This window comes from Protopterus annectens, chromosome 10.part0 (assembly GCF_019279795.1).
Source record: "Protopterus annectens isolate FY-2018-M chromosome 10.part0, PAN1.0, whole genome shotgun sequence".
Lineage (NCBI taxonomy): Eukaryota > Metazoa > Chordata > Ceratodontiformes > Protopteridae > Protopterus > Protopterus annectens.
The window spans coordinates 1,289,680,964-1,289,696,506 of NC_056744.1; positions in this window are offsets into that span (position 1 = coordinate 1,289,680,964).

Genomic DNA, 15,543 nt, shown 5'->3' on the forward strand with positions numbered 1-15,543 from the left:
GATATTGGAGGACAGCAAATCTGGGCTGTACAATGCATATTACAGCATCATGACTGGCGTGTTAGGAAATAGATCCGCTGACAGTACAGAATGCGGCGTACAAATGCATGTGCACGAGGACGACTACGTTCCCGAAACCAGTCATGTGGCGGCCTCACCGGCAACAACCAGGGATATAGGAAGGTAATGCGGAGAATACGAGGAAATGCGGAAGCAGTGTAAATGTATCCGTAACGAGCAATTAACACCAATCAATGCAGGAAGGGCAAACGCCGGCAGCTGATAAGTCTGCATGCAGACTCCTGCAGAACGGGAAAGGCGAGGCATATGAGAGCAAAGATAATAGGGGATGTAGTAGAAATGCAAAGAGCAAAGAACCGAAATAGCACAGCCAAGTACAGAGGTAGCATAACTGCGGCCGCAGATAAAATGCATCATATGCCATGTGCGTGCAGGATGCAGTAATGTAAGATGCCAGGCGAAGGCAATGCAGGCAACTGTAATGTTACACTACAGGCAGTACCGTTGCAGCTGCAAGCGTAAAACCACGGAAATAATCCATGGATAGGGCGCACAGACACACCCAATGACATCACGGGTATACAGCACAACAGTAATAAATGTGAATCGCACAACACACAGCGATTTCCCAAAGCGCCGCACCGTAGGGTGTAAACAGGCGGGAACTTTTAACATGTATATGCTGGGTGCCGCCGTGGCGTGATGCATAGGTATGTGGCAGAGACAGGCGGAGTTGCGGAGGGTGGTGCCGACAACTACCGTAGGCCTCACAGGAGAAGGAGAGTGTTCAGACCAAGGGTGACCTACCAGGGGCTGCGAGACCTGGAGATAGTAGGCGCTACAGGGTGGACAGGGACACGTTACAGCAAATAGTGGAGCTGTGCGGCCGCCTGAGAACAAGAGACAACAGAGGAGCCCATCCCAGTGGACACAAAGGTATGTGTGAGCTTGCGAATACTGGCTACAGGTACCTTTCAAAGGCCCACGGGGACATAATGGGCATCTCACAGGCATCAGCATCCAGGGTACTACACCAGTTCCTGGATGCCATGTTCCACATGCCCATGAGCACATAAAGTTCCCCACATCTCAGGAGGAGTTGGCTAGCAATATCGCCGCTTCCACCGTGTGGCACAATACCGGAGGTCCTGGGTGCGATAGACTGTGCGCACATAGAAATCAAGTCACCACCTGGGGAGCAGGGTAGGCGCTACATAAACCGCAAGGGATACCCCTCCATCAATTGCCAGGTCGTGTGCAATGCGCGGGGCATTATCATGGATGTGTGTGCTGGCAGCCCTGGAAGCTACCACGACTCCCATATCTGGCATGCCTCACAGCTGTATCAGGTATTAGCCAGTGGGGACATCACACAAGGTCACCTTGTGGGGGATGCTGGCTACGCACTGGAGCCGTGGTTGATGACACCCATCAGAAATGCACACACACACATGCAAGAACGCCATAATGAGGCACACGCACAAACGAGAATAATCATAGTGCGTGTGTTCGGGATGTTGAAATCACGGTTCCGGTGCTTGGATACATCCGGTGGAGCCTTGCAGTACTCTCCAGGCACAAGTGCCCACATATTCATAGTATGTTGTATGCTACACAATATGATTCTGCGGAAACAGCTGCTGCAGGGACATAATGTCGGAGGGCCACCAAGCCCGCCACAACTGCCAGGGCAAGCACAGGCACAGGGCGTGCGGCGCCACGGACACACTGAGCCAGCCCCAGTAGGTAGACAGAGGCGTACCCAATATGCCTACGCCCTGGCAAAGAGGGAGCGCATAGCACATACTTTGACAGTGTAGGCCCCATGGACTGACACCTCCTGACCTGCACACACAGTAAAATGGACGCCACACAAACATGTCCGCCCGTAATGTGTACCGTATGTGCGGACGTATGTGTGAGTCGAACAAAGGGACCGGCCAAACAGTCCACACCCAATGGGCAGCAGAGCATGGAGCGCCAACACCTCAGCGCCGCCCGGTTCAACAGCACCGGCGTAGCCATATGCTGCCACTATCGCGCCAAGTCGACCACACATATGCGCATTTGCATACACAGATACGGAAATACATATCAGTACACATGTAGAAATATATGCGCATACACAGATAGAAAGGACAACAGGGTAATATGGAACCCAGGGATGCAAGGTCACAGATAAGTAAGGCGAAATCACCACATATTAAACATAGTGACCGACAACCCGATCATCCTGGAGGGTGGGCAGGGCAGGTAACGCCAGCCATGGAAATGTTAACCTGCAGCAATACATATCCGCGTGTCGGGATGGTCACCGGTCCACGGTACAGTAGCGGGATATGTGTAGGGTCACCACCTGTACCACGTTGTGAGGCACAGTCCACCTTTGGGCAGTTGTGTCCTGCAAAAACAATGACAAAATGGCAAATGTCCTGAGATTGTAGGACAAAACCATTTCCCATAATTACTTTATTAGTTGCAGAAAACAGTTATTTTGTAGAAGAAACATCTAAATATGATAATAAACAGAATAAGCAACTGTAATGCTACAGCTTTGTATTCCGTCAAAAAGTGAATCGCTGTCCTCTGTACTGGCCGTGGGTATGTGTTGGCATGCAAAACCTGGCGTGCGTACTAAAATGTCCCACCTTGGCCTTTTGAAAGGGGGCAAACCCACACATGTGCGTGTCATATCCATAGGACATGAGTGCGGAGATACACGCCGCCACCGGCGATGCGATAGCGTAGGTATTGTGTCCAACCGTCGGTGCGGCGGAAAGCATACCAGTGAAGTGTACGACATTATGAGGCATACCTCATCTGGGGTGTAAAACAGTGCATGTTCCTCGCAGTTCCTCCAAGTTCCACATTGAAAATGTCTCTCAAACAACCATTGTTAGGAATGTATATAAATGACATCCTGGTAAATAGAATGTACTCATAGTAAGTTAGTAAAGGTTCTTCACTGTAAGTAAATCAGCATATCATAATCAACCTATGACCTACTTAGCTGAAGTTGTCACTATGCCATTACTATGTGTTCCACATTATGCCCATGTGTTTCACATTACTACTGTGTGTGTTCCCCACTCCGGAAATAGAAGGTTGACAGCCATGGCGGCAATATGTGTATGTGTGAGGTGAGGTTGTCGTGTGTTCCGCTGTGTGTGTGTAATGTGTGTGCCAGTGTAAACTGTGTATGAAGGTGACATGTCACAGCGGAGTGTAATAACAGGCGTAGGCATACAGTACAGGAACCATAGGCGTATGTACAGCAGTACCCACAAAGTAGTACCGACATCTCCTCAGTGGCTATGCCGTGGCGGCGTAAAATGGTGCAAAGCGCAAATGTCCCAAAGTGTACCACAGGGCCATAGCAAACAGGAGATGCAAAGGTCGCATGTACAAACCACGACCGTAGGTATGGCGGCCATAACGTACACACCACACGGACCGTCGGCAGCGTTACACAGCAGCAGGCATGTGCGGCGAAAATACGACTGTGCCATCCCGGCACCGACCGTGAACAGTCACGGTCCGGTAAATACCGCGGTGTGTTCCACGACCGTGGCGTAAGCAAGCGGCACCACGAATAGGAGGCTACGGTAGCATACAGTCCGCCCCAAGTATAGGACCACAATCACCGTAACTATCAGCGACAAAATGCCAATGGATGGTAGGCGCGGACGAACATCCGCAGATATATAACCCGATGTGAAGGAGGAATCGTGCAGGAAGCACACATGCAGGCGATACCGACAGCAGACGACATCAACAAAACAAACATTCCCGGAACAACACACAGGTAACCCGCAGCTCCCCAAGCACGGATGGAGCACACACACAAGCATATCTGGTATGTATAAATGCAAGACTCACACACCGTCCCCGTCACCCACATCCGCAGATATACCCCATTGCACATATCAAAGGGATAACAGCTAAAACAGTAGCAAACACATACAGGCAGTGAATGACAGCGGCATACCCACAACAAGCTCCTGGGAAACACTAGCAGCGGCTCATGCATCCATGCATTCGCTATGTACAGGAAAATAACAGCCATGTAACACATTTGAATGCACAGCGCCATCGACAGACGCCGCCAGGACACGGGGACCCACATGTCGAACACAATACCATACCCAACACACACAATCCACGGCTAACACCACAGCGAAATGTACCCGACAACACACATAGCGGATGCAGTCACACAAACATGATACAATACATACCATCCTCACGAAGGTATTGCAAATAACCAACGGCCACACGAGGAAAGAACCATGGCCTAGTGCCGTGGCGTAGCGAGCGAAAGGAAGGGGATCACCGCTGATATGCGCATAAGTACACACCGAGGAACAGCTATTGGCCTGATTAACCCACATGCATCAGGCGGCGAATATAAGGAAGACCCCTGGATATTCAAACCGTATGTTCATACGAGCGCAGACAAAGTAGACAAAGAGAAAAGGGGAATAGAGGCGAAATCAAAACAAAAGGGCGGAAAGGTATGTCGAACCCACGACATGTACTGGTGTGTAACGCATACGATCATTATGAATCTGTACAGTATGTGAGCGGTGTGTGTAGGTAAAGATACCTGTCCATCAGGCAGAGAGGCGAAGGTTGGATATGTAATGCTAAAGCGCAGCATACCAACAACTGTGGACAGCGTGTGCACAGCAGTGGGACAACATGTAAACACCAGCGATAACCCCAGGGCGTGCTTGCCACCCTTTCAAAAGGCCAAAGTGGGAAATCGTCGGGACACACTTCAGATGTTACAGGTGGACACATACCCATGGTCAGTACAAAGGTTAGAACTCTACTCTTTTGCATAATGAAATGTGTAGTCTTGTAGCAGGTCAGTTGCTTATTGTGTGTCTTGTAACAGTTAGGAATGTACATACATAAATAAGTATGTTATGCAACTCTTACATAAGAATGGGATATAGTGATGTCCCACAATCTCAGGACATTTGCCATTTGTGATACATTTGTCAGGACACAACTGCCCAAGGAGGGACTGTCCCTTGCAAAGAGGCACAGGTGGTAACCCTACCCCAGGTCTGCCATAGGGGTTGCAAACACAGAACAATGCCACCACCCACGCCGATGTTGGCAGTGGATATCCAACACTGAAGTGCCACAGCAGGGGATAGGACATTTATGTATAGTGTCACAGCACACATGTGCATGGGCATATACCGTCGATGTCATACGGAATGTGCGCCTGGCGTGCACCTATCACGCAGTAGGCGACTATGTCAATTATGTGTAATGCAAAGCTGGAATGATGGATATGTTCACAAATCATAGACAGTATCACAGGCATAGCATGCATGATGGGCGATGGGCTAATGTTATATACATACACAAGATATGTATGGCCTGCACATATGGGACAATGTAGTAGCAGAATAGGTACCCAAAATGGAGGTAACAGCAAGTGACCATGTCCAAGCGTTCCATAGCAGGTGCAATGTGTGCCACAATGATGTCCAGCAGGGCCGTGTGTAAACACATGTGCAATGTACACAGTACTGACACCCCCATGGTAGTGTCCACTGAGCGGCAGAACTGGATGTCAACTGTCATGTCTATACAATCGTCCGCTGTGGTGGTACCATGGGTGTGTGTCACCCACCAGCAAGGCAGCTATCACACGACTAGTGACACAGTGTGCCCCTGTGGGATGTGCACAGGACCTATGTCCCACAGCATGGTGTGTGTCCAGTCTGTGGATGTCACACAGGCGCCGGGCTGAGCAATGTGGCATGTGTGCACACATGCAGGACTGCTACTCCCCCTGCCCACAGCAAGCGCCATGTAGGAGTACTACATGCATCAGTACTGTGGAGAACATGGCCCATGGCAGAGTACATTACACCCCTGTGTTAGTGGCATGCAGGTGAGCACAGATGTGTTACATGACTGTCATTTGCATATGTCAACTGTCTGAGCTGGGTAGAGAGCACAGCATGACTATACTGAGACATGTAACGTTGTATCCATTGTGTAAGGTACACCACACATGTGTCATTGTAACACGACCTGCGTGTACATGTGTGTATGGCACAGGTACAAGGGCACCCAAGGTATCAGCTAGACATACGGTCCAGAAATGTGTAGTCCTGCACATGTGTACCCACGCTATGGTGTAATATGGCAACCACAGCACCATGTGGGCCATGTGTGTGTACATCAACCATGTACAGCGTGATATGCCTGTATCACGGACAGTATCCATGTGATACACACCGCATGACTGTCAGTATGCAAATGTGATGTGTATGCACTATGTGTGATGTAACTGATGCAATGATATCTACATGATATATCTGCCACACTGACACCTGTATGGGTGTCAGCAACATAAACAGGATGAGCTAGAATGCTGCCAGGTATGTAGAAGTGGTACATGTAGGCATGTACAGTACTGTGTGACAGCAGGTAGTGTGCGTATGCAAATATTGAGCATGAGGGGCCACATGTCTGAGGCGTGCAATGCCACCGTCCCTGAAATGTTGTAGTCAGCATGATATGCCTGCACCACTGTGTGAACTGTACAGAAGGCACATGGCGTAACATGCGAAACATAAGTGCGATGTGATGCTGGATGTGTACACTGTCAATAGCATAAAGTGGAATGGTGCTGAAGGGCAAAGGCGGATCATGTCTGATGTGATACCCTCTGTACCACCCCAACCACCCATGCAATAATATGACAGGTGGCCAGCATGGGATGTGGTGTGCTGTGGCGCACAGAAGCCCAACAAGGGTGCCAGGAAAGGCATGCAGGTAGTCATTGAGTGTGTGAAGCATGTATGTCAAGATGTGGCCCAGTGCCATACTGAATGGCCCAGTCATGGGTGTAGAGATGCAGCCCCATACGTGCAATGCAGTACCATCCATGTGTAGTGTGATAGATGTGGTAGTGTGGTGGTCAGGGTGCACAGCGTACATGAATGGGCTAGCAGTCACTGACGTGTGCTGCTGCAGAGACATGTAACAGCCAGGTTGGCGGGATACAACAACTACGGCGGTTGGAGGTGACATTGGGACTGTGTTCCCAGACATAACATGTGCATGACAGTACTATGTATGTGTCCACAGGGTTAATACAATGTCCAGCCAAGGATTGGAACCCTGTAGTGAGTGAGAGTGTGTATTGTTGGTAGGTACCCCATTGGCAGGCAGGATGCCAGCAACATCTGTGTCGTCAATGCCTGCATGACCGTGGTATGCTGCATTGAATGTGGATGTAGTCAAACAGCAGAGACATACCACCACACTGCGTGAGGGCCCACACTGCAATGTCTGGCAGTCATGTGTAGGTAGCTAGCTGTGGGTATGTCATGCACCAGCAGGACACACCATGACTGTCAAGTGACACACAACACACAGGTGAACAAAACTACCGTGCAACAGCCTGCACATGTGCCCATACAGCACGTGTGCATGGAACAAGGAATACCACTGTGGCGTCTGTGAAAATGCCAGCACCACCATGTCTCAGTGTGGAATAGCATGGTCCCTACCAGTGTGTAAATGTAGCAGAAGTGCACTGTGATCACTGTTGGCATAGGCACATAGACTGTCCATCGGACGGGGTGCCATGCCCTCAACTACCTCTGTCAGTGGATGTCAGTAATACCGGCTGTAGTGTGTATGTACCATGCATGCTGCTATGGTTGTGTGCTTAGGGTGTGGCTAGCAGGGATGGTAAGCATGGATGTTCAGCAAACAGAGGGAGGTGTGTAGGCCTAGCATACAGACACATGGAGGTTTGGTGCATGCTGAGGGTAGTGCAGGTATGGTATGTGTCGTGTAATGTGTCACCCAGCTATGCGTACTGCATGGCCAAGCATGTGTGGAGTGCGTGGGAGTCCATACTAGGGAAGGTCGTGTTGCTGGCAATACATAGCAGTAGCAACTGTCCCAGGTGCAATGTACAGCATGCCAACCCGACTGGCATGTAACCTGTGGTGTACAGTGTCTGCACTGTCGCGTGTCACAATGTGTGTAGTGGCCACAAACATGGGTATCTGAACATGGACTACCTATGATGCAATGTGTCATGGGAAAATACAGTATGTGTGTAAATCACGGTGTGGTGTGGGAACCACCCACCTGTGTGTGTTGCAGTTCAGGTATGTGACTGGGAGGTATGATCTGTGTACAATCTGGACTGGCAGGTGTGCCGTGTAGGGCATGGAGGCAGGTCCCAGGCACCGTAGATAAATGACATGTGTGCTGTACTGTGTGTGCAGTGCTACTGTACAACACAGTGGAGGTGTAAGCATTGTCACACATCACTGCATGCTGTGCCTACCTGTGACAGCCCTGCCAGAGGCAGACATGTGACACCGCTGCACAGGCAGCATAGCATGAGAAGATGTACATGTGGGCTGCACACCTTAGCCAGATGTCCACCGTCATGTGTGCCCGCGGTAGTGTGGTTCAACACGACTATCAGACTGGACAAACAGCACATGCCTGCATAACAACAGTATGACCATAGTCAACAGTCCCAGTGACAGAGTAGGCCAATGTAGACTATCCCTGCATGCAGACCAGTGGCTACTGGACACCTGGCTAGACACACACCTGGACGGTTAATTCACCATTGAGCCATCACATGTCCACGTCCATGTGGGCTGTACAATGTCATCACAGGGTGGTCACAATAGCAGGTGGCAAGGCAGAACCACGGTGTACCAGGTGATGTGTCATGTGTGCATATGTTGAGTAGCACAGCCGTTCACATGTCTGCAACATACTGGTGCACGATGTATACTGTTACATGATGAATGGAACTGCACTGTCACCCACTACAGGGCCAGCTGGCACAGGTGTGGTGTGACTGGTGTAACCATGTTTGCACAGGATACACACTGCTGTTGTAGGCAGCCATGCTGGTGGCCACCAGTGATATATGCAGTGGTCATACAAACATACCGTACACAGTGTTCAGGCAGGAATGTCAATTGTCGTGGGCGATGTGCTGCTATGTGAATGTGGGTGTTTGTTGTGAATGTCACACATCCAGAAGACACCATCTGGTGCAGTCATGGTTGTCAACACCGGTACACACATCCACAGCAGTCAGAACCCAGTCCCGACAATGTGTGTCAGTCACCCTTGTACCGTGTGACATATGTGCACATGGCGGAACACCTTACACTGTCATCTAAGCTGGCTACATGATGGCTGGAATGTGCTGTAGAAATGTACAATGCTGGTAGCCCAATGAAGTACCTGGAATCAGACACAGTACACTATGTCAGCCATGTAAACCATGCACAACAATGACTGCCCAACAGACACAAACAATGCATTGACACATGGAACATGTGCTCATGACAACCCCACTGAGGTATGTTGCACATATAGATGTACAATTGTCATCTATGGCCATAGCATGGATGCAGACACACATACTCCACAGGTAGTACCATGTGATGTAGGTAGGGGGGCATTGCTTGTGTATATGTCACAGTAGATGTACACAGACATGTCCTGCATAGCCGTCATGTAGGGGTAGCTGTGGTATGTCACTACTGGACATGCCCATACAGAGTACCATGTCCCGCAGGAGATGTGTTAGGTGTGTACCACATGTGACATGCTGACAACAATCTGCGATGTGTATGGCTGCGGTGTACCTGTGTGACAATGTCTGTGATGGGTGCAAAGGCACATAGTATCGTATTGTATGCACACAAGCCCCACATAGCTGCATAGCCTGAACATACAGTACAAGGAGTGTGTGGGATGATAGCAACCCACAGGTGGAGATGGGTATGGACGGCCCACAACCACATGTGTGTGTGCGGTGTTCACGTCCACGACACATGAGCATCTGAGAGGCTAAGCGTCACAGTTGTACAGGGTCGCATGTACATATGTTCCATAACATCCCTGTATGTCCCACCACTGGCCTGTGGACCGATGGACAACAAGCAAATGTGCAGGTATGAGATGTGCACAGCACATCACAGATGCCTACCGTAGAACAGGCCTACCATGTAGACATGTGCACAGTAGGTCTGGACGACCTCCAGTCAAACACGTTAGGTGCCAAACCACAACAATAGTCCGACCAATGACACAGATGGGCGTGCATGCCTCTGTGTATGTATGTCTGTGAATGGCTCCGGCATAGCAATATAGCCGTGTCACCATTGTGAACAACAATATGAATGGGTCGTATGTGTGAGGGTGCATCATATGTGTATGGTCAGTTCGGCGATACCATCAGTGGGCCTGCTATGTGAACATCCATGTCCCCATACACGGATACCTCTGCTGAGGCCAACACCACATTCACACAGGGAGGGATGGCGGTGTGTAGTGCAGCAGCAGACATGTGGGTGGCAGCGGGCAATGTATGTACACATATGTGTTACCCACATCAGTTCAGGCAGATATCCATGTGCATGGGATAGCGGTGTGTGTACACATACAGCACTGTGTCGATCAACATCCCAGCACATAGCACCTGCCAGGGCTACAGTGTATGCATGGATGTGTGATACCTGCATGCACCACACACACCCTCAACAAGCAGCGTACAGCATACCTCGCTGGAGGACAGTGTCCACACCATGGTGATAAACATGTGGAATGTCCATTTTCACACAGCTATGACAAAAGCAATGGACAGCCACCCTGCCAATACCGTCAGCCCCTGAGTGGGTCACACCCATTGCCATGTATGTGGCATACCCTGCCATATCATGCAGAGATGACCAGCAAGGCTGCATGAGCTATCACAGTCCCACATGGTGCAATGGACAAAAGGCACTCTCACTATCAACCATACACAGTAGTAATGTGGTGGCGATGCACCCTGTCATGTTACAGGTGCTGTGTGATGCTCTGCACAATGTGTGCGTGTACATGCTATGCATGGCCTTTCCTGCCAATGTGTCATGGTTACACATTGCTCCATGTCTATCACATACGTAACACAGGTGAGCTGGGGCAAGTTGTCCAGCACCGGTACAGTGCTGTGTGGAAGTACATGGCACAACACATGCATGTGCAGGTGTCCATGTGTATGTGTACAGTGCCGCTGCTGTCGTTCACAATGGACACAGCCGTGATGTGTACTGTCATATACACAGTGTACAGGTGAACAGTAGCACAGCCGTCACATGGGGACATATGCCAACTGATATGGACATAGGTGCAGCCAGGTACACATGTCCATGGCAGGCTAACATCTACATGGTGCGTGCACAGTGTGATGGGGTGGCACACAGATATGATGTGACACCCAGTGCTCAATGGTGTGAAGCCACAACATCGGCTGTGTCACCGCCACGATGCCCTTCACAGATCACTGTGCAGATGTCGTACATGTCATAGCAATGCATTTCCAACAGTATGCCAGCACAGCAGTGTGAATGTGACCTGCCACCATCATTATGTCTTCCAGATAATGCCACGTTCCCGGCTTCCACCATTTAGCCGACAGGAGGAGGAGGTCATCATACCATACCTCCAGAGTAACTACAGCGCCCTGTTTAGCCATGTGCCACAGCAGGCACAAGAACGGCAGGAGATGTGGGAGGAGTTGTGCAGGAGGGTGAACAGCGTGGGCGGAACCAACCGCAGCTACCAACAAATCCGCAGGCACTGCACAGACCTGATCCGGCATGCAAGACAGCGTGCGCTGCAATCGCCAGGCAACAGCGTGGGACAGGTGGTGGGCCACCAACACAGCCCCACTCACAGCTACGGAGGAGCTCCTGGCTAGTCTGGGGACACCCGCGGAACAACACGCAGAACCACTTGCGTCCATCGTGGAGGTGGGTGTCTCCCGAGCTATGAGCCTGGAGCTGCATGGTAAGTCAGTGTTGCATGTTTGTATGATAGTCGACGTGGGTGTGGGTGTCATAGTACAACACATGATATAGCAATACATGCCAGGTATATGGCCACACAAGATGCAAACCATTGTATGCTATGTTGTGTTAGCAGACATGTGCATAGCACATGCAACCACACATGCATGATGTGTCATGCACAGTGCTGACCGTGGAGATAGTAATGACTAATGTGTATACCTTTGTGTAATGCCTTTACAGATACGGCTGGCGTGTCGCATGGCCAAGGGTCTGTTGCAGCTTAGTCTGTTGCCAGTCAAGCGCATGTTCTGCTGTATTGATATTCCCCATGTGTCTAGGCATGACATGCTCACCTGTGTGTGCCCCGTCACGGTATACAGCTCGCACCACCGACATACACACCACCCATGTACAGTAGATACACCCGTTACCGTAGAGTGGTATGACACCACACAACCAATTGGTGTGTTACGTGCATTCAGCTATGCATACAATGGTGTAGGTGTTACACAATGGCTGCATGTGTAGTATGCATTGGTATGCCAGTGCAGTATGGACACAGTACCACAGAGTGAGCTGTGATCTGGCCAGAGCACAGGTGTTACCAATGTGACCCATGCCCCTGCATCGGTGCTGCGTTGTGACATGGCGCATGCCATGTCCCATGCTGCGTGGATGTCTGGCTGCAGCATTGTCACACCATGATATGACCTATGCACAACATAGCAGACATACACACTGTCAGCATATCCGTAGAGAATGTGACCGTCACACTAGTATGGGTGTATGTCACATGGGCCACCACAGGGCCGTGTGCACAATGTCTACCACACACAATTGTCAATGAGTCAGACAGACAAGGCCATGGTTGATACCTACAGGCATGTTGCCACACAGCACATCCACAGTGGGTACTCACCATTGCACCCTGTACACACATAGTGGGTTCATCAATGTAGTGGACCCCTGGACATCTGATGTAGTACACCAGTGACATGACATTCCTCTCCACAGCTACTACAGGTGCCTCCAATGTCCACCATATATGTGCTGCTGAGCAGCTGAACTGGCTTACAGACATGGCAATGTAATGCGTCCAGGTCACGCATCGCACAGACACATAGCTGTGTCCTGCTACTGTGCAGTGGCACAGAGCCCGCACCACACACCGTACAGCTATGCACACAGCTCACAGCAAACGTACCTACACAGACATCACTGTTACACATACATTGTATCTGTACACTGTACACATAACACTGCACCATGACAGCCATCATGATGTGGTGCATGCGGTGGGACACCATCTTCACACGTCCACATGATACCGCACATGTTTGCGGTGTACATTACATACTGTTGGCAGCCATGTGTACTCCCAACTTGCCCGTGGCCACACGGTGTATCACGCTGATGCATGCAAACTACCATGAATGTGTGTACTGCATGCCTACTAAATGACACCTGCCTGTTGTACTGTCCCCACCAGGGCAGTGTACATACTGCCACTATGAATGTCTGGTCTGCATTCACTGGTCTGTGTTGTGTGAATGCTGCATGCCACCTGCATAATCACATGCATGCTGTGTGTGTGTGTGTGTGTGTGTGTGTGTGTGTGTGTGTGTGTGTGTGTGTGTGTGTGTGTGTGTGTGTGTGTGTGTGTGTGTGTGTGTGTGTCTGTATTGTAACCGATGGTATGTCTTTGTATTGACAGGTGCTGTAGGTGCGTTCCCCTCCTGCGGTCAATCTGATGCTAGTGTCCCCACAGATACTAGTGGTGATGAGCATGTGCATGAGGCACAGGCAGGGTCGTCACAGGCAGAGACTGTGCCACTGGAGAACATCACACATCGTCCCTTTCATCCCTGCACACGGTTCAGATGCCGACACATACCCCAACACCGTTGCCCATAGATGACGGTCAGTCAGCGTCTGTTGTCCCCGAGCAGGAATGTGTGGTGGCTGCAGAAGGTGTGGGGACACCGCGATGTTGCCAGTGTAAGGACTGGTGCAGTGCCACGCAGGCATGTGGCAGGTGCTGCCCGTGGGGGAGCACCGCTAGACATACACCTGCCGTCCAGGGTGCAGCAGCTGGTATAACCAGGCGCATGTTCCAGACTGTAATGGCGGCGCAGGCACGTGCGAGCGGCAGAACCAGGAGGGGCAGAGGCTGCAGAGGTCTGCAATCCGTACCCTAAATGACAGCATCCAGGCATTGGCGAATGCACAACAGCATCTTGCCGATGTTCTGGATAGGAGATTGGCGATATGGCTGGTCTCATCGACCGAGGCTTGGCCATCCTTGGCGTCGCCAGTCCGTGCAGGAACACCAGGTAGGGGTGAGGCATAGGGCGCGTGGGCGTGTGCCAGCAACACCACCTGCTGCAGGTCAGCGTGTGCGTGCCACCTCCCATGCCCACACAGACAGTGATGGTAGCAGTAGCACTGCAGCTGCTACCACACCATCCACACCAGGACAGAGCAGGCCACGTGGGCGTGGCCTGGGCGGCCCGTCGTGGGCGCGTTTCCAGCGGACATGTGACATCGGAGAGTGGACAGTCTGTACCTCCACCGGTCGTGCCCGTGCGACCCCAGGCAGGCGCGGGTCGCCGCGCCCGGCAGACACAGTGAGCCGTAACACCTGCACTGTACAGTCAGGGGCTGCCAAGCATACCCGTGTAGGCATCACAGATGACTGAACTGTGTACACACACACCCACACACAGCAGACACAACTGTAGGGCTCCACCACACCCACATGCAATCTACATAGTCATGCCCACTCAATGCACTGGCCCTTACACACACACATGATGTCATCCATTGGTACAGCCCATGCCTGTGGCACTATATCACCCTGTGCAAATGATTAAGTCTCTGCCGCATAACTGTGAGCCACACCATCAATGCGGTTAAGCTGACATATTATGATGCACAGGGTGGACACGATAGTGAGAGGTGTATGTGATACCTGTGTCCGCATAGTGCGTGCTGTGTATGTTGTGGTGTGTGTGTATGGCTGGTGACAGGTGTGTATGTGATGTGTGTTGTGCACGGACATCATGCAGCAGACATACCATGCAGGACAGGTGCAGCATTCATTGATATGTGTACACAGTATGTGTGGTGGTTACATGTGTAGCACCATGTCGGTGCAGTTAACCCGTATGATACTGATGGTGTACTTGCGTGCCTACTGGGAGCACTGTAATTAGTTCCCCGCGTGTAGTCGTGGTGTACCCACAGGCATGGCTGGCAAAATCAGCATAGCACAGTTACCCACATCTGGCATGGACCCGTAGATAGGTACATAGGCACACATGAGCGTGACAGGATATGTGCCCTCGACATGTGTGGACCTAGCATGACTGTGTGTGGCATCTAACACCCCTCAGGATGGGGATGCCATATCCATCAGTCCCCAGTCCCTGGTCTAGCAGTGACACACAGAGGTTGACTGGCGCATAACTATAGTCACACATCCACCGTCAGTAGCAGTCCTGGACAAAGGCAGTCAGGGCCTTTCCTTCTCATGGCCTGGCACTCCTCCCGTGTTGTAGTGTGTGTCTGGCCGTTACCCTGTTCCCCCAGCACGTCCCACTCATCTTTGGGTTGAGGTGTCTGACAGTCGCTTCTGTGCCCGTGTTCGCATGGGGCC